The sequence below is a fragment of the Spinacia oleracea genome, chromosome 1 (assembly GCF_020520425.1).
Source record: "Spinacia oleracea cultivar Varoflay chromosome 1, BTI_SOV_V1, whole genome shotgun sequence".
Lineage (NCBI taxonomy): Eukaryota > Viridiplantae > Streptophyta > Magnoliopsida > Caryophyllales > Amaranthaceae > Spinacia > Spinacia oleracea.
In genome coordinates, this window is record NC_079487.1 from 17,357,190 (window position 1) to 17,380,518 (window position 23,329).

Below are 23,329 nucleotides of genomic sequence, written 5' to 3' on the forward strand. Positions count from 1 at the left end.
ACGCCCTCGTAGTAATTCCTTTTTTATGGATATTTTTTGCTACGTATTTTCTTTTTTGCTTGGGCACCGAGGCTGCTGCGCCTGACCAGAAAGCCAGGCAGCAACTTCAGCGCCCAGCAGTGGGCGTGAGAAATTTTGGCGCCTAGTCAGGGGCGTTGAAAATGCGTCCCTGGCTGGTTCTCGTTTTCTGTTTTCTGTTTATGCGACTTCGATTTCCGTGCTTGCCTAATAACGTCCTTTACGCGTAACAACGTTTGTGGGATTCGTTACAGGCCATCCCGAGCGTCGCTTATTTTGTGGCGATCATTCGGGTTTGCGGAACACGTGTTTTGGTATAACTCTTTGGCAAATTAGTCTATGAATGTTTGGGCAATTTTTAAGGTCATTGGTTTTCTAGGATAGTTTGTCACACACAATCACATATTTCGCTACACATAACTACATTACAAACATGGATTTGAAAGTTAAATATGCCACGTAGTTTATGATAGGCTTCTATGGGTAGTTTATTTGCGCCTGGCTTGGTACCGCTTCTATCGTAGATCCAACACATGCCCCGGTCGAGGTAGTGTCTTCAACAGACGAATTTTGCTCAAGAGGCCAACCCGCAAGTGCAAGCCAAGGGGGAATGCAGGCGAGAGGGACCTAATGAGCGAGCGATTGGGTTCAGGATAGGTGTACTACCTGCACAAGTACCGAGTGGGAAACATGTGCGGCGTGTGCACCCCCCTGTTGGCGAAAAAAGGTATCCTTAGTCCCAACTCCCGAGGGAGCCGAGATTCGTTATGATGTTCTGCCCGTTCACATTAATATGCTGATTTTCAGGTCGTCCCAACTTGATGGGGAAATAAACGCGGGGTAGGATCGTTTCACCCTTCGGCTATTTTGATTACTTACAAGCACGAGTATTTCCTTCACTTTCCCCAGTGGAGTCGCCACTGTGAGGGGGTCGAAAAAGCGCGAGGCTAATGCGTGACCTTGTCCCTCATGGGTGTGAAGATTATTTTAATTCAATCAAGTGTAATTGGATTTCCTGTGAGTATACACCCAATTGACTAGTAATATAGGAGTCGCCATTCAATTTTTAACAACAATGAGAAAAACTGACACAACCCGGTTATCGTGACATAAAGGGAGTGCAATTATGTTTGACCACGACGGCCGTAGGTTCCCTTGTGATCCCTGGTGTGGGGATCTCTCAATATACACCCGCAAGGTAGAGATTGAGGGTTCGGGGGACTATAACTACCGAGAGGAGTAATTCGCTCGTCGATAACTCCAGAGGCAGGATATCCTTACTAGCTCAGCATAAATAATTGAAGGGACATGCGTTAACTATTAAACTAATCTGAATTGATTTTAGCAATATGCAACATATGATACTAATTCGATCGTGATTATCTGATTTAAATAGCATTAAGGGACCTAGCATGATAATCCGATTTCCCAAAAATATTATATTTGTTAGGCGTGATAGAACAATCATATTAGGTTAGTTTAACAGTTCATAAAAAAGGCGAGGAAAGCAGTTAAATCATCGAAAAGGGACACATTACGACGCACCCTTGAGAGGTGCGTCACGGTTCTCAGAAAACTAACCACTTTGACTTTGCTATTTCTCCTTTTTATTTAACGAATCTCGATTATGGGACAGGATACGTTCTGTTCGATTTATGGATCGATTGCGACAGAACGCGTGAACAGTTTCGCAGCGAGAGGCTTAGGCTAAGGGGTTTAGAGTCAATACTCAGAGTATATTATGTGTTGTTATGTGTTTCACGTCGAAACTAGGGGCCTATTTATAGGGAAGAGTTCGTGGAAAGATAGAATTGCAGAGTTCTAATCCGCAAAGAATTAGGAAAAGAAACGTACCCAGGTATTTTCAGCGCCCAGGCTTGGGCGCCGAAGATTTCGGCGCCCAGAGCCAGGCGTTGAAAATAGGGTCTGGGCAGTTTTTGTTTAGTCAGATTCGGATTCTAAAATCCGTAGAGTTTGAGATTAATTTGAGTCTTTTAGCGTGTATCAATTTGTGACGGAATGCGTCTGGGCCCGTTACGAACTCTAGGCTCGTTAGGATTTTAATTAATACGTAACTCTTATTTCCGAGTCCTATTAGGAATAGGATTCTCGCAGTTTTCTATCTCATTTAGGATTTATGTTGGAATGCAACACCTAATTCTGACAGGTTTCTATCTTTTATGATTTGCCACTTTTAGAAGCTACCTTTTACGGCAGTTACTATTTTTAGCAGGTTTCGGGTGAAATGAAATAGGGAATCGAGATTCGTTTATTTTATAGGAGATGCGTTGACAAGTGGAGTTTTTATGCTTTCATCATCGAACCTTTCCCTTGCGGGAATGGGGACAAAAGTAGGTGTCTACAGACTGCAAGTTGTAGGTCTCTTCACTATAGCTAATAGAAGAATCGCATAGCTTCAGTGACCTGAACTCCATGTTTCTTCACTATCTAATAGAAGAATTTCATAGTTTCAGTGACTTGAACTCTATGCCTACTTGGGTATAGAACATCAAACAATAGAATATCAACAGGCACTTTGAGAGTCCTTTGAATATTCTGTTCTCCTTGAAGCACTTGTAAAGTATTCTAAGAGATGTCTATTCATTAAAAGCCACTTCTAAAGTCCTTAAAGAATACGTGTTCGTATTTTCTAAAGAACTTCGAAAAGCCTCCGGAATGTCCGTCTATGTTTGTTGTTCGCCTCGAAGACTTTCGAGGTCTATTTTCTCCCACTTGTCATTTTGGAAACGAATCTCCAAAAGGACGTTATTTCGAGCAAACAAACATTATGTTCTCAAAAATTCGTGGTAGAAACAATACCCTTGTGTCTCATTTGAATAATTCACAATGAAACATATATCTATACTTGGGCCTTAGTTTGTTGAATAACAAACATTAAGCTCCCACTGAGTTTAGCAACTCTTTAGATATATATAATTGAAAGGATATCCTGAAATTACTTTTCAATAGCTTTGACGAATTTGGTTTAGTTTGGTGGTAGTTGAGCATTTTGTTTTAGAAATTATAGGAAAAGTCTTTATGATCCATCATTGATCGAATCAAGTACTAATCGACTTCGATCATTCCAACTTAGATATGCCATATCTCATGGAGTTAGATTGTGAATTTTACTACACACAATTATTGATGATCATTCTTGACTTAAGTAATCATCAAAATGATCTAACCTAGATCTTTATGATTTCTTGCCAAGTGGGATTTATACTTCTGAATCTTTGAACTAGCCAAACAGATTCAAACTTATATCAGATTGAGTAAATAAACCTATATTCACTCAAATCTATGTGAAATAATAAAGTCATAAAACCTTTCATTAGCTTTGAACTCTATCGTCTAGGCGTTCTAACAATAGTTCATATCTTTTGTTACTTTCAACAAGTAAGACTAGCTTGTCTTGAATTGATCTAGAAATCAATCAACTTTCAAAAGTCTATCAAAATAGAGCTAATAAATGTTAACTTGTTGATATGGTCTAAGCAACAGTGCCAAAGATTAGTGGAACTCAAATCAAGGGGTTGATTTGAACCTAGTAAAGTTTTTATTGTTAAAGAGTTGTTTGTTTTAATCAAGCATATTGACTCAACCCGTAATTGACCATTTCAGTCAAATAAACAAACAAACATTGTTTTTGTTTTTCTTGAATGTGAGTCTTTCTGTGTTTGAAAACAGAAATTTAGGTATGCTGATTATGGAACAAAATAGCCATTAAGTTCCAGCCTTTGAAAGGACTTAAAACAAACTAGATGACCCTACAAATAATGTAGCATTGCCATGCTTCATTTCCCACTTGTAGGTCAATAGTGTAGCCTAGCTTCCATTATTTGAGTTATTACCGAAGTAAGAACCTCAAGCGGTATATGATACCAAGGAAGTTCGATTGCTAGGTTACTTTTCTTTAAACATAAACTTATAGGCAGAAACGGAATCGTAAATTCCTTTCATTTGTTCCTTGTTTTCCTATTTCTTGTACCCTTTCTTATAGTCTTAAGAATTGAATTCTTTAGTGTTGACTTTTATACTTTGTTAGACATGTCCAATGTCACCAACAAGGTTCTTTACCATTTTAATTTATGTTGAATATTTTGTTTCAACTAGATGATCTTACCAGAAGCTTCTAAAGTTCTCTAAGCATCGATCTATTCGAATGTCTAGGGACTAGACTCATTCGAGAATAAAATGGATAAAAGTTGTTAGGTTGTTAACCATTGGTAAAGCTGAGCGTTTAAACTCAATGCTTTACGATCTTAAAACTACATTGTATTTTGAATTCACAAGCACCAATCGGTTTGCCATTCGACTTTGATACTCGAAAACAACCATAAAAGTCGATATAAGAAACGTACATTTTCAATTGCTCACTTTCTCTCATTTCCGTGAATCTTTCTTGGATTCACTACCAAACGAGGAAATTTACTGTTACCTTTCTAAAAGGATTTATTGCAGTGCAAGATATTTAATTATAAACAATAACTAAAACATACATTGAAGCATGCAAAGTCTATACATTTATCATGAGTAATAACTTGAAAATTAAAGCAATCATGCAATTTAAACAAGTTATTAGCATTTTATTCGATTTTATTGTTCCGGCAGGTGTGAATAAAATGATTCCAAGACCCTAAAACCATTGAAGAATTAAGCACATTATGTATTTTGACTCAATTCTAAAACATTTTAGGTAAGCAAAAGCCTTTTGCTAATAGTCTAGAAACTACTCTTGGTTGATAGGTACGTCTAAGAACTTATTAGGTAAACCTATCGATTTTGCCACGACATAAAAGGACTCCTTACTTATATCGTTGAGTTTCACCAAAACTAACATGTAATCACAATTATTTGTGTACCTTACCCCTTTAGTATCGATAAGTAACACCTCGCTATGGCGGAAAACTATTACTAAGATCGATGAAAAAAGGATATCCAAGTAAGTGTTATTTTGGCATGGCACCTTTTAACTCAATTTTTTAAGTTTGGAACTTAAGGCTCTTACTATGTTGGTTAGATTTTAAGTGAACTAAAATCCTTAATCATGCAACATAATCAAGCTTCGATCTCATGCATATTTAAGACATATTTAAAAGCAATAAATAACTTAAAACATGCATAAGATAAATGTGATCTAGTATGGCCCGACTTCATCTTGAAGCTTCAACTTCAAAGTCCGTCTTGAATATCTCTGTGGGAGGCGACATTTTCTTCAAATAGGATAAGCTATAATTAAAAAATTACAACAATTTGATGGTACGCAGACCATATTTGAATTGAAAAACAAATTTGGTACTTTAGACCAATTACATTTAAATTAATGGTACACAGACCATATTTTCTATCCTATTTGGGCCATACTAGTCACTTCATAACCTGCAAAACAATACATATACAATATATTCCATTCACCCATTCATTATCATGAATGGCCCACATAATTGGTTAGTAAAACACGTTATGCATCACATAAATATTTGCAGCAATTAATCAAGGGCACCAATAATCAACCAATTATTTAGTCCTTATTAATTAATTCTAATCAAGTTGTTTAACCTTAAAGGATTTGTAGACCTAATCAAGAGTTTATGACTAAAATTGCTCGCACTTAAACCAATAAATTCATATGCTTTACTAATTTTAAACATAAAAATGTATTTCTAGTCTAACCGGAAACATACAAATTTAATTAAAAATTTAAAGCTCATATAAATTTAGAATTGAATCCACTTATTTAATTTATTTCAGTTGAATATAACGAATTTAAATTAATTCAAGGTTTAATTTTAGTAAAATAATTAGTATAAATTAAAATTTATAATAATTATAATAATCAAAATTAAAATCCAAGAAAACAATTTAAATTATTAATTTTAAAATTAATTAAAATTATTTCCGAACTGAAAATTCAAAATTAAATTTGAAACGACTCAATCGAGACACGACGAGGCACTTGGGCTTGCGCCCAACCCCATCGAGTGCACGAGGCTTAGCGCCCCTTGATTGTTCGTACAGCAACACGCAAGCAACCACACGCAATGCAGCACTGCAGGCCACGCTGCGCGCGCGCTTGCTCGCTCGTCGCTCCTGCAGGCCACACGCAACGCAGCACTGCAGGCCACACTGCGCGCGCCCGCTTGCTCGTCGCCTTGCGTCTGCTTGCTTGCTGGGCTTGGCAGCGCGCGCTGTGGCGCAGCACGCTTGCTGCCCACACGCGTCTGCCATTGGCTTGCGCCTTGCCCTTCGCCCTTGCCCACCCGCCCACATGCGCACAGCACTCGACACAGGGCAGCGTGCTGCCTTGTGCTCGTGTGCCATGGCCCTTGCTCGTTGCATCGTACCGCATGGGCGACGAGCTCCCTTGCTCGTCGTCGCATGCCCGCACTATACAACACCCCTTAAGGGTAACACGTAGCGTCCATTGATTTGTGCGTGCAAGTTTTATGAGCGAATTGCATAAAAATTTAAACTTTTATTTCCAAAATTAATGACAAATTAATAAAACATATTAATTTCATAATTTTAGGGCGAAAAATCAAAAATTTATTAATCAATTAATTTCCGATTAACATGGATTCAAATCTAGGTCATAAAAATTAAAAATTTAACATAAATTAACAATTTTTATGGTGGATTTTAATCATTGGTACCTAATTAAATTATTAATTAATCATGAAAATCAAATCAATTCTAAATTATTCGAATTTCAACAAATTAATCAGAATTACAAATTAGGTTGTATAATTAACAAGTCTAGGCATTCATAATTATTAAACATATGCAGTAGGTCAATAAAAAAACTCAAGATTTATCAACAAGAATCACAAATACTTAATTTAACATCATAAATTTACAAACTTTTGCGTTCGAAAAACTAAAACCTCGATTTGGATGAGTAACGAAGAAACTACCGAAAAACTGCGTACATATAATTAAATAAACGCAATTTGCACTTAATTACGAAAATTAATCACCCCTTTAATTCTTAGCAAATTTGTAAAATTTAACTATGTTCATGCAATTTAGATTATGAAAATAGTAAGAGGCTCGTGATACCACTGTTAGGTTATGATACATACGAATAAACATAAATCATGCGGAAAAACCATAAACCCAAGAAACATATTATTTACACATAATCATATAGCATAATTTAGGTGCATACACTTTGTAGCGTGCCCTCCCTAGCTGCGTCCGAACCGAACAAGAACAAGTCTTTAGGGCTCCAAGTGTCGTCCCTCCGTAGATAGTCCACAGCACGTCCGGATCCGCCTTAAGATTGACCAACTTGAATCGCCCTTAAGGTACTATAATTTTCGGCAATTATGGGCAAGAATGTGACTGAATTTTTGCTCTCAAAAATCACTTTGAATACTTCAAAACTCGTTATAAATTGTGAATCCAGGCGACATATTTATAGGGTTATGGAAAGAGAATTGGAATCCTACTAGTATACGAATTAATTAAATTAGAATCCTAGTAGAACTCTTATTTAATTAATTTATCTTTTAGGATTAGGAATTTATTCATTAAATGAATCCTATACGCTTTAGGTTTCGTATATGAACACAAACACACACACGCACGCACAGCAGCCCACGAGGGGCGCCATGCGCGCGCGCGCGCAGCCCACGAGCACTCGCAGCCCACTGCCACGAAGCCCACACGCTGCCGCAGCCTTGGGCGCGCGCTGGGCCTGCCTTGCGGTGGGCCTGGCGCAGCCTTGGCTGGTGCGTTGTGGCGCGCGTTTCTCTTGCTGGACGTGGGCCTGGCTTCGTGCTGGGCCTTCGTCTAGCAAGCTCGTCCGATGCTAATTTGTACGACGCGCTTCCGATTAATTTTCCGATTTCGGATTTCATTTCCGATACGAACAATATTTAACATTTCCGATTCCGGAATTAATTTCCGTTTCGAACAAATATTTAATATTTCCGTTTCCGGAATTATTTTCCGATTCCGATAATATTTCCGATTCAGACAATATTTCCGTTTCCGGCAATATTTCCGATTCCGGCAATATTTCTATTTCCATTAATATTTTCCGATACGTACCATGTTTCCGTTTCCGGCAACATCTACAACTTGGATAATATTTATATTTTCGATACGATCCATATTTCCGTTTCCGGCAATATCATCGTTTCCGGAGTATTCATTTCTTGCTTGTGACGATCTCAGCTCCCACTGAAACCAAGATCCGTCGATTCCGAATATCCATAGATGGAGTATTTAATGCCATTAAATACTTGATCCGTTTACGTACTATTTGTTAGGTTATGATACATATGACATTACATAGATCATGCGGAAACAACCATTAACCCAGGACAACATATTATTTACACATAATCATATAGCATAATTTAGATGCATACTCTTTGTTGTGTGCCCTCCCTAGCTGCGCCCGAACCGAACAAGAACAAGTCTTTAGGACTCCAAGTGTCGTCCCTCCGTAGATAGTCCACAGCACGTCCGGATCCGCCTTAAGATTGACCAACTAGAATCGCCCTTAAGGTACTAGAAAATTTCGGCACTTTATGAGCAAGATGTGTGTTTAAATTTTCTCTCAAAAAACTCACTTTTGAATACTTTGAAACTTCTTATAAATTATGAGCCCTAGCCTCATATTTATAGGGGTATGGAAAGGGAATCGAAATCCTATTCAGATACAAATTAATTAAACCTAGAATCCTACAAGAACTCTAATTTAATTAATTTATCAAATAGAATTAGGAATTTAATCATTAACCGAACTCTGCATGTTTTAGGAAACGTGCACGAACACAAACACTTGCACACACACGCACGGCAGCCACGATGGGCCCCCATGCGTGCGCGCGAGCAGCAGCCCACGCAGCGCCCGCGCGCGCTGCGCATCCTGCTGGGCCTGGCCTTGCGCTGGGCCTGGCGTGGCTGTTTGTGCGGCGCGCTTGGCTTGCTGGGCGATGGCCTGGCTTCGTGCTGGGCCTCGTCCGGCAGGCCTCGTCCGATGCTTATTCGTACGATGCGCTTCCGATTAAATTTTCCGATTCCGGAATTCATTTCCGATACGAACAATATTTAATATTTCCGATTCCGGAATTAATTTCCGTTTCGAACAAATATTTAATATTTCCGTTTCCGGAATTATTTTCCGATTCCGGTAATATTTCCGATTCTGACAATATTTCCGTTTCCGGCAATATTTCCGATTCTGGCAATATTTCCATTTCCGATAATATTTTCCGATACGTACCATGTTTCCGTTTCCGGCAACATCTACGACTTGGATAATATTTATATTTCCGATACGATCCATATTTCCGTTTCCGGCAATATCATCGTTTCCGGAGTATTCATTTCTTTCCTGTGACGATCTCAGCTCCCACTGAAACCAAGATCCGTCGGTTCCGAATATTCATAGATGGAGTATTTAATGCCATTAAATACTTGATCCGTTTACGTACTATTTGTGTGACCCTACGGGTTCAGTCAAGAGTAAGCTGTGGATTAATATCATTAATTCCACTTGAACTGAAGCGGCCTCTAGCTAGGCATTCAGCTCACTTGATCTCACTGAATTATTAACTTGTTAATTAATACTGAACCGCATTTATTAGACTTAACATAGAATGCATACTTGGACCAAGGGCATTATTTCCTTCAGTCTCCCACTTGTCCTTAGGGACAAGTGTGCATTTTCTAATTCCTTTGTCGCTCGATGCTTGCTCTTGAACATAAGGTAAGAGTTGTCATCCTTATTATGTCCAGATGTGTTCCTCGGTTTCAGAGTTCAACTGATCAAATAAACAGATAATCATAGCCTATGATTCATCCGAGCACGGCCATGCATTTCACAGTTTCTAGCTCTCCGAGTGGCCTTGTACAACTTTTAAGCATCTCATCCCGATTTATGGGAGGACAATCCCAATCTTGCGATCTTGAGATTAGACTTCGTTTGATAGGTGATTACCTGAGCGTTGCCTTTATAGCCTCCTTTTACGGTGCGACGGTTGGTCAACGTCAAAGCAACCAGTTCTCAAACAAGTAATCTCAAATCACTCAGGTATTGAGGATTTAGTGTCTAATAATTTAATGAAATTTACTTATGACAGACTTTCATCTCTTACAGTAAAGTTTCATAGGTCTTGTCCGATACTAGTCTTCCCAAAGTAAGTATCTATGCAAATGATTATGACATTGCCATGTCCACATAGTTCAAGAAACAGAACTACTAGTCATCTTGCATTCTAATCGTCTAACGTTTTCTATGCGTCCAATTTTATAGAAAACTTCGATTAGGGACCATTTTCAACCTTTGACATTCAAGTTCACTTGATAGACATTTCTTAGTCACAGGACTGGTCCTGACAGTCTATCTTGAATATATCGTCAAATTTGAAGGGACTCATCATTTAATACTAAACCAAGATTAAATGGAATATGAAAATACATTTCATATATGATAAATGTTCAACCCCATTGTTTTACAACCATGGGCCTCAAACCCATCTTTAAAACAGTTCATGGAATTCAAAGCTATGCTTGATTTCCAGTGCTACAACGTGAGTGTTGCTTCTCACTTGTTGCATAGGTTTAGTTATCATGCTTTGCCAATCTTAATATCCTTTTCATCGAATGTTCTTCGAGATATGATGATAAGATCTTTTCGAGTTTGTTTATTATGTGATCTAGTCTTTCTTACTTTGATGGTGGTTCTACGCATTTTGCAATGAAGAGCCATCAAGTTAGCAGACATGTGATCCACCAAAGTTCAATGAAGAACTCATTAATATAAACAACTCTGTTTTATTGCTTCTTAGGCAATAAGTACTTTTACTTCAACTGTTTAGGTTGCTAGTGATGCTTTGTTTGGATTTACTTATCCAAGCAGTTCACAGACATGTGGAAGACTTTCCAGCTGTATCTTAGAACATAGAAATTAATATTTTAATTTCCCACGCAACAACTCATGGTCTCCAATCCATGTTGCCATTTCAAAACACGATGCTCTATAGCTCGTCCTTATCAATGGTTAACTCCAAAGGGTCTTGCTTGATCCTTTGCCAGTGTTTATGCGTGTAGCATCAATATTTAGCATATCTTTATTTCCTTGAATCAAGAACTATTCCTATGTACCTTTTCAAGTACCATAAGTATTCTTGATCTCAATCTAGTTGATCTTTACTTAGATCAATAGAGATTGGTATATGTTCGTCATGGCTAAAGTCATACGATACGTTTTTGGCGATCCTCATATTATATCATACATGATAAATTCTTTTGCAGAATAATTCCCAATTGAATTCTATTCATGTAACTTTAGCTTATCTAGTTTCAGTAGATACTAAATTCAGCTAAATTCTTTGACATATAATATAGGTTAAGAATCTTATTTAGATCCTTTGATGTTTAACTTAGTAAATGCTTATACATAGTTCAAACATCCTTTACTTAGATTTATTCACATGGGTCAATATCTCCAATGGAGACTTTCGTGTTTGATTTAGTAAATGCCATTTACTTAATCCAAAACAATATCATAAGATCTTTGTAAATAGATCTTAATACCCAGTATGTACTAAGTTTCGCCTTGGTCCGTCATTGATGAATAATCTCAAATCTAAGTATGTTATTTCACAATAGAGAGATATGTGTGTGATACACATAGGACCAATTAAGTTTTACGTACTCCCACTAAACTTCTTATACATCTATAAGAATCATGTACATTTTATGAAACTAAAATACTTATTAGCTTCACTAAAATACAGTTCCAACTCCCAATTGCTTGCTTAAATCTGTACTTAGATTTCGTAAGCTAGCTTTCTTTTCAAGCATTTATTTGGATCCACAAATTCTATGACATACCATGTACATATTATATTCCAACATGTGACTGAGGAATACGTTTTGTCATCCAATTGCCATATGTACCAATATGCAATCATTGCTTGAATTATAGACTTAAGCATTATGATTTTGCATGAGGTTTCAACACAATCCATGCCATGAATTTGCTTTTAACCTTTAGCAACTAATCTAGCTTTGTGTGTGAACACAATTCCATGTTTGATGGTTTTTATCCTTAAAACAAACTTGCAACCAATAGGTGTGAAACTATTCTTGCAAATCAACAAAATTTCAATTTTGTCATCAAAACATTGAGTATGTTTTATGGCCTTTAACCAATTAAACATATAGTCTATATATGGCCTCTAACCATTTTAGGGAATCTGGGTTTCGTCATAGCTTTCTTACAAGTCACAAACTCATTAATCTACATGATAATAGTTTGACTGCAAGTTGTAGGTTTCTTCACTATCTAATGGAAGAATCGCATAGCTTCAATGACCTGAACTCCATGTTTCTTCACTATCTAATAGAAGAATCTCATAGTTTCAGTGACTTGAACTCTATGCCTACAAGGGTATAGAACATCAAACAATAGAATATCAATAGCCATTTGAAAGTCCTTTGAATATTCTGTTCTCCTTGAAGCACTTGTAAAGTCTTCTAAGAGATGTCTATTCTTTAAAGCCACTTCTAAAGTCCTTAAAGAATAAGTTCGGATTTTCTGAAGCACTTCGAAAAGCCTCCGGAATGTCCGTTTATGTTTGTTGTTCGCCTCGAAAACTTTCGAGGTCTATTTTCTCCCACTTGTCATTTTGGAAACGAATCTCCAAAAGGACATCATTTCGAGCAAACAAACATTATGTTCTCAAAATTCGTGGTAGAAACAATACCCTTGTGTCTCATTTGAATAAATCACAATGAAACATATATCTATACTTGGGCCTTAGTTTGTCGAATGACAAACACTAAGCTCCCACTGAGTTTTACAACTCTCTAGATATATTTTATGAAAAGTTATTCTGAATTTACTTTTCAATAGCTTTGACGAATTTTGGTTTAGTTTGGTGGTAGTTGAGCATTTTGTTTTAGAAATTATAGGAAAAGTCTTTATGATTCATCATTAATCGAATCAAGTACTAATTGACTTCGATTATTCCAACTAAGATATGCCATATCTTATGGACCTAGATTGTGAAATTACACCACACAATCATTGATGATCATATTTGGTCTCAAGTAATCATCAACATGATCTAACCTAGATCTTTATGATTTCTTGCCAAGTGGATTTTATACTTCTGAATCTTTGAACTAGCCAAACAGATTCAACTTATATCACATTTGAGTAAATAAACCTATATTCACTCAAATCCATGTGAAATAATAAAGTCATAAAATCTTTCTTTAGCTTTGAACTCTATCGTCTAGGCGTTCTAACAATAGTTCATATCTTTTGTTACTTTCAACAAGTAAGACTAGCTTGTCTTAAGTTGATCTAGAAATCAACCAACTTTCAAAAAGTCCATCAAAATAGAGCTTATGAATGTTAACTTGTTGATATGGTCTAAGCAACAATGCCAAAGATTAATGGAACTCAAATCAAGGGTTTGATTTGAACCTAGTAAAGTTCTTTAAAGAGTTGTTTGTTTTAATCAAGCATATTGACTCAACCTGTAATTGACCATTTCATTCAAATAAACAAACAAACAAGCATTGTTTTTGTTCTTCGGAATGTGAGTCTTTCTGTGTTTGAAGCAGAAATTTAGGTATGCTGATTATGGAAAAAAATAGCCATTTAGTTCCAGCCTTTGAAAGGACTTAAAACAAACTAGATGACCCTACAACTAATGTAGCATTGCCATGCTTCATTTCCCACTTGTAGGTCATTAGTGTATCCTAGCTTCCATTGTTTGAGTTATTACCGAAGTAAGAACCTCAAGCGGTATATGATACCAAGGAAGTTTGATTGCTAGGTCACTTCTCCTTAAACATAAACTTATAGGTAGAAACGAAATCGTAAATTCCTTTCATTTGTTCCTCGTTTTCCTATTTCTTGTACTTTTTCTTATAGTCCTAAGAATTGAATTCTTTAGTGTTGACTTTTATACTTTGTTAGACATGTCCAATGTCACCAACAAGGTTCTTTACCATTTTAATTTATGTTGAATATTTTGTTTCAACTAGATGATCTTACCAGAAGCTTCTAAAGTTCTCTAAGTATCGATATATTCGAATGTCTAGGGACTAGACTCATTCGAGAATTAAATGGACAAAGACATTAGGTTGTTAACCATTGGTAAAGCTGAGCGTATTAAACTCAATGCTTTATGATCTCAAAACTACATTGTATTTCGAATTCACAAGCACCAATTGGTTTGCCATTCGATTTTGATATTCGAAAACAACCATAAAAGTCGCTAAAAGAAACGTACATTTTAAATTGCTCACTTTCTCTCATTTCCGTGAATCGTTCTTGGATTCACTACCAATCGAGGAAATTTACTGTTACCTTTCCAAAAGGACTTATTGCAGTGCAAGATATTTAATTATAAACAATAATTAAAACATACATTGAAGCATGCAAAGTCTAAACATTTATCATGAATAATAACTTGAAATTAAAGCAACCATGCAATTCAAACAAGTTATTTGCATTTTATTCAATTTTATTGTTCCGGCAGGTGTGAATAAAATGATTCCAAGATCCTAAAACCATTGAAGAATTAAGCACAGTTTGTCGACTCAATTCTAAAACATTTTAGGTAAGCAAAAGCCTTTTGCTAATAGTCTAGAAACTACTCTTGGTTGATAGGCACGTCTAAGAACTTATTAGGTAAACCTATCGATTTTGCCACGACATAAAAGGACTCCTTACTTATATCGTTGAGTTTCACCAAAACTAACATGTACTCACAATTATTTGTGTACCTTGCCCCTTTAGGACCAATAAGTAACACCTCGCTGAGCGAAAACTATTACTAGATTGATGTAAAGGATATCCAAGCAAGTGTATATTTTGGCATGGCACCTTTTAACTCAATTTTTAAGTTTGGAACTTAAGGCTCTTACTATGTTGGTTAGATTTTAAGTGAACTAAAATCCTTAATCATGCAACATAATCAAGCCATAATCTTATGCATAATTAAGACATATTTAAAGCAATAAATAACTTAAAACATGCATAAGATAAATGTGATCTAGTATGGCCCGACTTCATCTTGAAGCTTTAACTTCAAAGTCCGTCTTGAAAATCTCCGTGGGAGGCACCATTTTCTTCAAATAGGATAAGCTATAACTAGTTACAACTATTTGATGGTACGCAGACCATATTTGAATTGAAAAATAACTTTGGTACTTTAGACCAATTACATTCAAATTAATGGTACGCAGACCATATTTTCTATCCTATTTGGGCCATACTAGTCACTTCATAACCTGCAAAACAGTACATATACAATATATACCATTCACCCATTCATTATCATGAATGGCCCACATAGCTGGTTAGTAAAACACATTATGCATCACGTAAACATTTGCAGCAATTAATCAAGGGCACCAATAATCTACCAATTATTCAGTCCTTATTAATTCTAATCAAGTTGTTTTAACCTTAAGGATTTGTAGACCTAATCAAGAGTTTATGACTAAAATACGCTCCCACTTAAACCAATAAATTCATATGCTTTACTAATTTTAAACATAAAAATGTATTTCTAGTCTAACCGGAAACATACAAATTTAATTAAAATTTAAAGCTCATATAAATTTATAATTGAATCCAAAAAGTTTAATTTAATTTCAGTCGTATTTAAATTAATTCATGATTTTAATTTTAGTAAAATAATTAGAATAAATAAAATTTATTATAATTACAATATTCAAAATTAAAATCCAAGAAAATAATTTAAATTATTAATTTTAAAATTAATTAAAATTACGTGAACTGGAATTTTCAAATTAAACATTCAAAACGATCTTTAATCGTAACGCAAACACCCTACGCGTTGCACGCCCATGGGCCGCACGCACACAGCCATTGCTGGCCATGTGCGCGCAGCCCATGCGCTCGTCGCATAGCTGCTGCATCCCCATCGCAAGCCTCCGCACGCATTGGTGCTCGCTACGCGCGCCAGCGCTCATCGAACGCGAGCTATCGCTCGCAGTGCGCGCGCGACATCGCTCGCTGGGCGCGCGACATCGCTCGCTGGGCGCGCGACATCGCTCGCTGGGCGCGCGAGCCATCGCTCGCTGTGCGCGCGAGCAATGCTGGGCGCAGCGCTCGTGGCACGCGAGCTTGCGCTCGCTGCGCGCGAGGCTGCGCGCTCTTGTGCGAGGCAGCGCGCGTTGTGGCGCAGCTCGCTTGCTGCCCACACGCGACTGCCTTGGCTCGCCCTTCGCCCATGCCCATTCGTCCATTGCTCGTGGCACACGACACAAGGCAGGGCTGCTGCCTTGTGCTCGTGCACTACGCCCTTGCTCATTGCATTCGTGCCGCACGGGCGACGAGCTCCCTTGCTCGTCGTCGCATGCCCGCATTATACAACACCCCTTAAGGGTAACACGAAGCGTCCATTGCTTCGTGCGTGCAAGTTTTATGAACGAATCGCATAAAAAATTTAAAATTTATATTTAAAATTAATGACAAATTAATAAATAATATTAATTTCATAATTTTAGGGCGAAAAATCGAAAATTTATTATCCAATTGATTTCCGATTGTTATGGATTCAAGTCTAGGTCATAAAAATTTAAAATTTATCATAAATTTACAATTTTTATGGTTGTTTTTAATCATAGGTTTCTAATTAAATTACAATTAATTATGAAAATCAAATTAATTCTAAATTATTCTAATTTTCAACAAATTAATCATAATTACAAATTAGATTGCATAATTAACAAGACTAGGCATTCAAACTTGTTAAACATATGCTGTAGGTCAATCAAAAATTCAAGATTTATCAACAAGAATCGCAAATATTTAATTTAACATCTTAAATTTACGAAATTTTGGATTTGAAAAACTAAAACCTTCGAAAAGTCATAGTTAGGCTTCGAATTCTGAGAATTCTGGGTTCCGCTGAACCTTCAAAATTTTAAAATGCCTTTTACATGCGGAATTGACATAAAAATCACTCAATTCGGATGAGTAACGAAGAAACTGCCGAAAAACTGCGTACGTATAATTAAATAAACGCAATTTGCAATTAATTAACAATTACGAAAATTAATCACCCCTTTTAATTCTTGCAAATTTGTAATATTTAACCATGTTCATGCAATTTAGATTATGAAAATAATAAGGGGCTCGTGATACCACTGTTAGGTTATGATACATATGACATTACATAGATCATGCGGAAACAACCATTAACCCAGGACAACATATTATTTACACATAATCATATAGCATAATTTAGATGCATACTCTTTGTTGCGTGCCCTCCCTAGCTGCGCCCGAACCGAACAAGAACAAGTCTTTAGGACTCCAAGTGTCGTCCCTCCGTAGATAGTCCACAGCACGTCCGGATCCGCCTTAAGATTGACCAACTAGAATCGCCCTTAAGGTACTAGAAAATTTCGGCACTTTATGAGCAAGATGTGTGTTTTAATTTTCTCTCAAAAAACTCACTTTTGAATACTTTGAAAATTCTTATAAATTATGAGCCCTAGCCTCATATTTATAGGGGTATGGAAAGGGAATCGAAATCCTATTCAGATACAAATTAATTAAACCTAGAATCCTACAAGAACTCTAATTTAATTAATTTATCAAATAGAATTAGGAATTTAATCATTAACCGAACTCTGCATGTTTTAGGAAACGTGCACGAACACAAACACTTGCACACACACGCACGACAGCCACGATGGGCCCCCATGCGTGCGCGCGAGCTGCAGCCCACGCAGCGCCCGCGCGCGCTGCGCGCTGCGCGTGCTGTGCGCGTTGTGCGCGCTGCGCAGCCTGCTGGGCCTGGCCTTGCGCTGGGCCTGGCGTGGCTGTTTGTGCGGCGCGCTTGGCTTGCTGGGCGATGGCCTGGCTTCGTGCTGGGCCTCGTCCGGCAGGCCTCGTCCGATGCTTATTCGTACGATGCGCTTCCGATTAAATTTTCCGATTCCGGAATTCATTTCCGATACGAACAATATTTAATATTTCCGATTCCGGAATTAATTTCCGTTTCGAACAAATATTTAATATTTCCGTTTCCGGAATTATTTTCCGATTCCGGTAATATTTCCGATTCTGACAATATTTCCGTTTCCGGCAATATTTCCGATTCTGGCAATATTTCCATTTCCGATAATATTTTCCGATACGTACCATGTTTCCGTTTCCGGCAACATCTACGACTTGGATAATATTTATATTTCCGATACGATCCATATTTCCGTTTCCGGCAATATCATCGTTTCCGGAGTATTCATTTCTTGCCTGTGACGATCTCAGCTCCCACTGAAACCAAGATCCGTCGGTTCCGAATATTCATAGATGGAGTATTTAATGCCATTAAATACTTGATCCGTTTACGTACTATTTGTGTGACCCTACGGGTTCAGTCAAGAGTAAGCTGTGGATTAATATCATTAATTCCACTTGAACTGAAGCGGCCTCTAGCTAGGCATTCAGCTCACTTGATCTCACTGAATTATTAACTTGTTAATTAATACTGAACCGCATTTATTAGACTTAACATAGAATGCATACTTGGACCAAGGGCATTATTTTCTTCACTATTTGTGTGACCCTACGGGTTCAGTCAAGAGTAAGCTGTGGATTAATATAATTAATTCCACTTGAACTGAAGCGGCCTCTAGCTAGGCATTCAGCTCACTTAATCTCACTGAATTATTAACTTGTTAATTAATACTGAACCGCATTTATTAAACTTAATATTATATGCATACTTGGACCAAGGGCACTATTTCCTTCATCGGTGTGAAGCTCGAACGGCTTAGCATAATCGGGCAAGGCCAAGACAGGTTCATAGGTGACTGCTTTCTTCAAATCATCGAACGGTTCTTGACATTTCTCACTCTAGTGCCACTGCACCTTCTTGTTCAGCAAGTCGGTTAGTGGGGCTGCTTTCGCCGAATAGCTCAAAATGGAATCTCCGATAATAGTTGGCCAGCCCAAGGAACGATCGTAGCTCCGAGACGTTCTTGGGTGGCTCCCATTCATTGATGGCCTGCACCTTGTCCCACTCCATCATGATCTTGCCAGCCTTGATATGGTGCCCTAAGAAAGACACCTCATCTTGAGCAAACAATCATTTCTCCAGCTTCACGTACAGCTCGCTCTCTCGTAGAGCTTGGAAAACCTTTCGCGAGTGGTGCACATGTTCTTCCAAGGTGTCTCTATACACAACTATATTTTCGAGATAGACGAGTACAAATTTATCCAAGAAAGGCTGGAAGATTCTATTCATGAAAGTGCAGAAAGTAGCCGGGGCATTGGTGAGACAGAAAGGCATCACCAAGAACTCCTAAGAACCATAGCGAGTGACGCATGCTGTCTTTTGCTCATCTCCTTCGGCTATGCGCACTTGCCAATACCCCGATCGGAGATCAAGTTTAGAAAGGTACTTGGCTTTACCGAGTCTATCGAACAAATCCGCAACCAAGGGGATTGAATACTTGTTCTTGATGGTTACCTTGTTAAGTGCCGGGTAGTCGATGCACATACGCAAGGACCCGTCGTACTTGCGTTGAAACAGCACTGGTGCACTGAATGGGGCCTTGGATGGCTGAATTAAACCTGCTTCCAGCAGCTCCTTGAGTTTCTTGCGCAACTCTTCTAACTTCGGCGGCGCCATCCGATAAGGCGCCATGGCTGGAGGCCTAGCCCCTGGCTCCTGCTCTATCATATGATCAACTTCCCTTCTAGGGGGAAGCCTCTTTGGTAGCTCCGGAGGCATGACATCTTCATACTCCTTCTACACCACCGCTACCTACTTCGGAACCTCGCTGGGATGAGGCCCCTCTTCGATCAACCTCGCCACAAATGTTGCTTGCCCCTTCTTGATTCCCTTCTTCACTTGGACAGCCGACAACATCTTGGCTTCAACAACCTCACGAGCAACAGGAACCGAGCATGCCTCTTGATCTCTTGCAATGATCATCGTCCCGTCCCTTTGCATGGTCCATGGAGCCACCGTGTCCATGAAATCTAGTCCCATCATCATTGAGAAGTCATTCATAGGGATGACGGTCAGATCCACCGTCCCCTTCCATTCAACCCATCGAAGGGAGACTCCTCGAGCTACACCATGGATAGGCACGGGGGAAGTGTTGACGGTCTTCAAAGTGCCTGGCTCCTTGGTGTACCGTAAACCTAACCTTGATGCTTCCCTCAAAGCAACAAAGTTGTGTGTTGCATCCGTATCGACAAGTGCCTTTGAAGCCTTGCCATTCACCAAGGATTCAACAACGTAAGAGAGGATTTCTTCGAACGTGGCAGCATACTTACCTTAGCCACATTGCCTTGCTCCACCGTAGCCTTGACGCTGCTTAGCAAACGCAAAGTCCCTATTTGCGCCTCGTCCCAAGATGATTCCCCGGTCGATCCTCTCTGGCCAGCGAACATTGCATTGAGCTTCTGTCGCTGTGGGCACTCCCTAGCCCATTGCGGTCCTCCGCACAAGAAACAGTCGCGGTTCTATACCTTGCTATCCGAAAAAGATTGTTTGCCTTTGTCCCTCTTCTCGAACGGCTTGCGACCACCGCTAATGCTGCTTCCGGTGGGTTTGGCTCCCCCACCTTTCCCCTTGCTATCGCCGTCACTCTTGTCGCCTCCCTTGTGTTCCTTCTTCGGATCAGCTTTGTACTCGAACAAGGACTCGGCAACCGCTATGGCCTCCGCAAGTGTCTGCATATTCCGCCTCTTCAACTCTTGCTCGGCCCATCATTGCAGCCCATCCATAAAGTAGATGAGTTGAGTTGTTTTCGACATCTCTAAGATCTCCAACATGAGTGAGCTGAATTGCTTGATGTACTCCTTGATCGTGTCGGTCTATTTCAGCCCACGTAGCCTCTTTTGCGCCAACGCTTGAGCGCTCTCCGCATAGAACTGCCTCTTAAAGTCCGCCTTGAACTCTTCCCAAGTCTTGAGCGAGAAAACACCCTTCCGGATATTCAACTCACGCCTCCTCCACCAAAGGATGGCATCATCACCTAAGTACATGGTGACGGTAGAGATCTTAGTCTCGTCGTCATCCAAGTTCATTGCGTTGAAATATTTCTCAACGCTCCATAGAAAGTTTTCAAGCTCCCTAGCATCGCGCTTCCCATGGTACTTTGGCGGCTCGGGAACCTTCAGCCTTGGTCCCTCCCGTACAGTGGCACTCCCCGCCGCAGCCGCCTTGAATAGGTTGACGTCTGATTGCATGGACTCAACCCGCTCTTGGATGGCCTGGAGCTTCCCCATCAACATCTCCTTGAGTTGTGTCATCTGCTTCCGTATAACATCGGCAGCCTCATTGACAAGCAATTGGGTTGCCTCCTTTACTTCTACAGCACACCCAACTCAAGGGTGTTGACTCGGCCGTCTATGTCTTCCAACGTCTCATTGAACTCTTCGACCTTTTGCTCCGCCATCGTGACGCTGTCTTGTAGGTCGCCCACGGCCACCTTCGTCTTGGCCATCCTTTCCTCAAGCATGTTAGTCCGACTACCCTTCCGCCCATTCTCCTGGACCACGGACCCAACACCAACAACACTCTCCTTGTTTCCCGACATGATCAGATTGCTCCACACCTAACCTTTGTACGCACCGCAGCTAGCACAACGCATCTTCAGCAAGACCGCACCTACGACCATCGCTGCTCTGATACCACGTGTCACGTGCTGACTCTTTTACTTAGTCTCACACGCTGCGTACTAGCGTCTTACACCCGTCGGACTAACTAGTCAAGGTACTTTGATGCTTGCTTGATGCTAAGTGATGCTACGAAAGCTTTTGTGTGAAAATTGCTAAGGCACAAAGTGTATGGCTTTTAAAAAATGCTTTTTATTTCTTGAGAGAGAATTACAAGTGTTTGATTCTTTATACAAATGAATGCCAAGGCCTATTTATAGTTCCTTGGTGGCCTAGAGACTTCTACTCTAGAATATTCTACAATGCTCCTCCAAGGGAGTTCTCTACATTTATCTAGAATATTCCTACCAGTCAGAAAATAAATGGAGGTTTCTAGAAAATACTTACAAATATGTAGAATACTTAAGGGTGTTCTAGAGTCATCTATGCTAGAACAATCTAGAGAAAACCAAGCTAGAATGCCCAAGAGCACTCTAGAACCTTCCGGAGGTATTCCAAGTACCTTGCTGCACGATCGGGCCCAAGAGGGCCTCAAAACCCAATTCTGGCCTGACCATTGTGTTCACTGGGCCAAAATATGTGGGACCCCCAAGTTTCATCCCAATCTAAGTTCATTTGGTCCACCAAACAGCCCATTATTATGTTATAGTCATATGGGTGTTCACTGGCAGTTTATGGCTTATTCAAAATAAACCTCTATAGGGGTTGGGTGCTCCTCTTGCTGTAGTGCCCATGGGTGCCCCTATTGCCCATGCTGCTGCCTGGTTGCCTAGCAATGCACCACGATGTTGCCTTGGATGCCTTGTTGCCTTGATGTGGGGACTTTTTAGAGATGCCTCGTGACAACATTCTGTGAACTTGTGGAATTGCTCGAGAAATTCGAGAGAATCCTTAAGTTCAAGAATGACCCTTTGAATGTGAAGTGCACTAAATTCAAGAAAGTGTGCAAGGGGAAGAAAAGCAAGGCTGCATCTTCATCCACTCCCAGAGGGCAACTAGCGCATTCCAAGAGCAAGATGAGGAAGAATGCTTCTCCTTCTACATCGCAATGCTTCAATTGTAATGAAATTGGTCATTACAAACGAAATTTCCCTAAACTAAAGGAAGAGAAGAAAGACGGAAACGTTGCTTCTCCTTCAGGTATGTATGTTATACATTGTAATCTTGGTAATTCTACTTCTTGGGTATTAGATACTGGTTGTGGCTCACACTTATTTTCCAATTCGCAGGGACTAAGGAGAAGAAGAAAGCTTGATAAAGGCAAGATGGATTTACGCGTGGGAAATGGAGCACGGATTGCTGCATTAGCCATAGGATCTTATTTTATTTCTTTGCCTAGTGGTTTTGTTTTGGAACTAGAAAACTGTTACTATGTTCCTAGTATCACGAGAAACATCATTTCCTTTTCAAGTTTGGATTCTAAAGGTTTTAGTTTTCAATTTAAAGACAATAGTTGTTCTTTTTCTTTGAATGGAATGTTTTATGGTTTAGCACAACAAGAAAATGGTCTATATGTGCTAGATACGAGCAAACACATTTATAACATAAATACTAAAAAGGCTAAAACTGGTGATTCCGATCTCACATATCTGTGGCATTGTCGATTAGGCCATATAAACACAAAACACATGGACTTACTTAAACAGAAGGGAA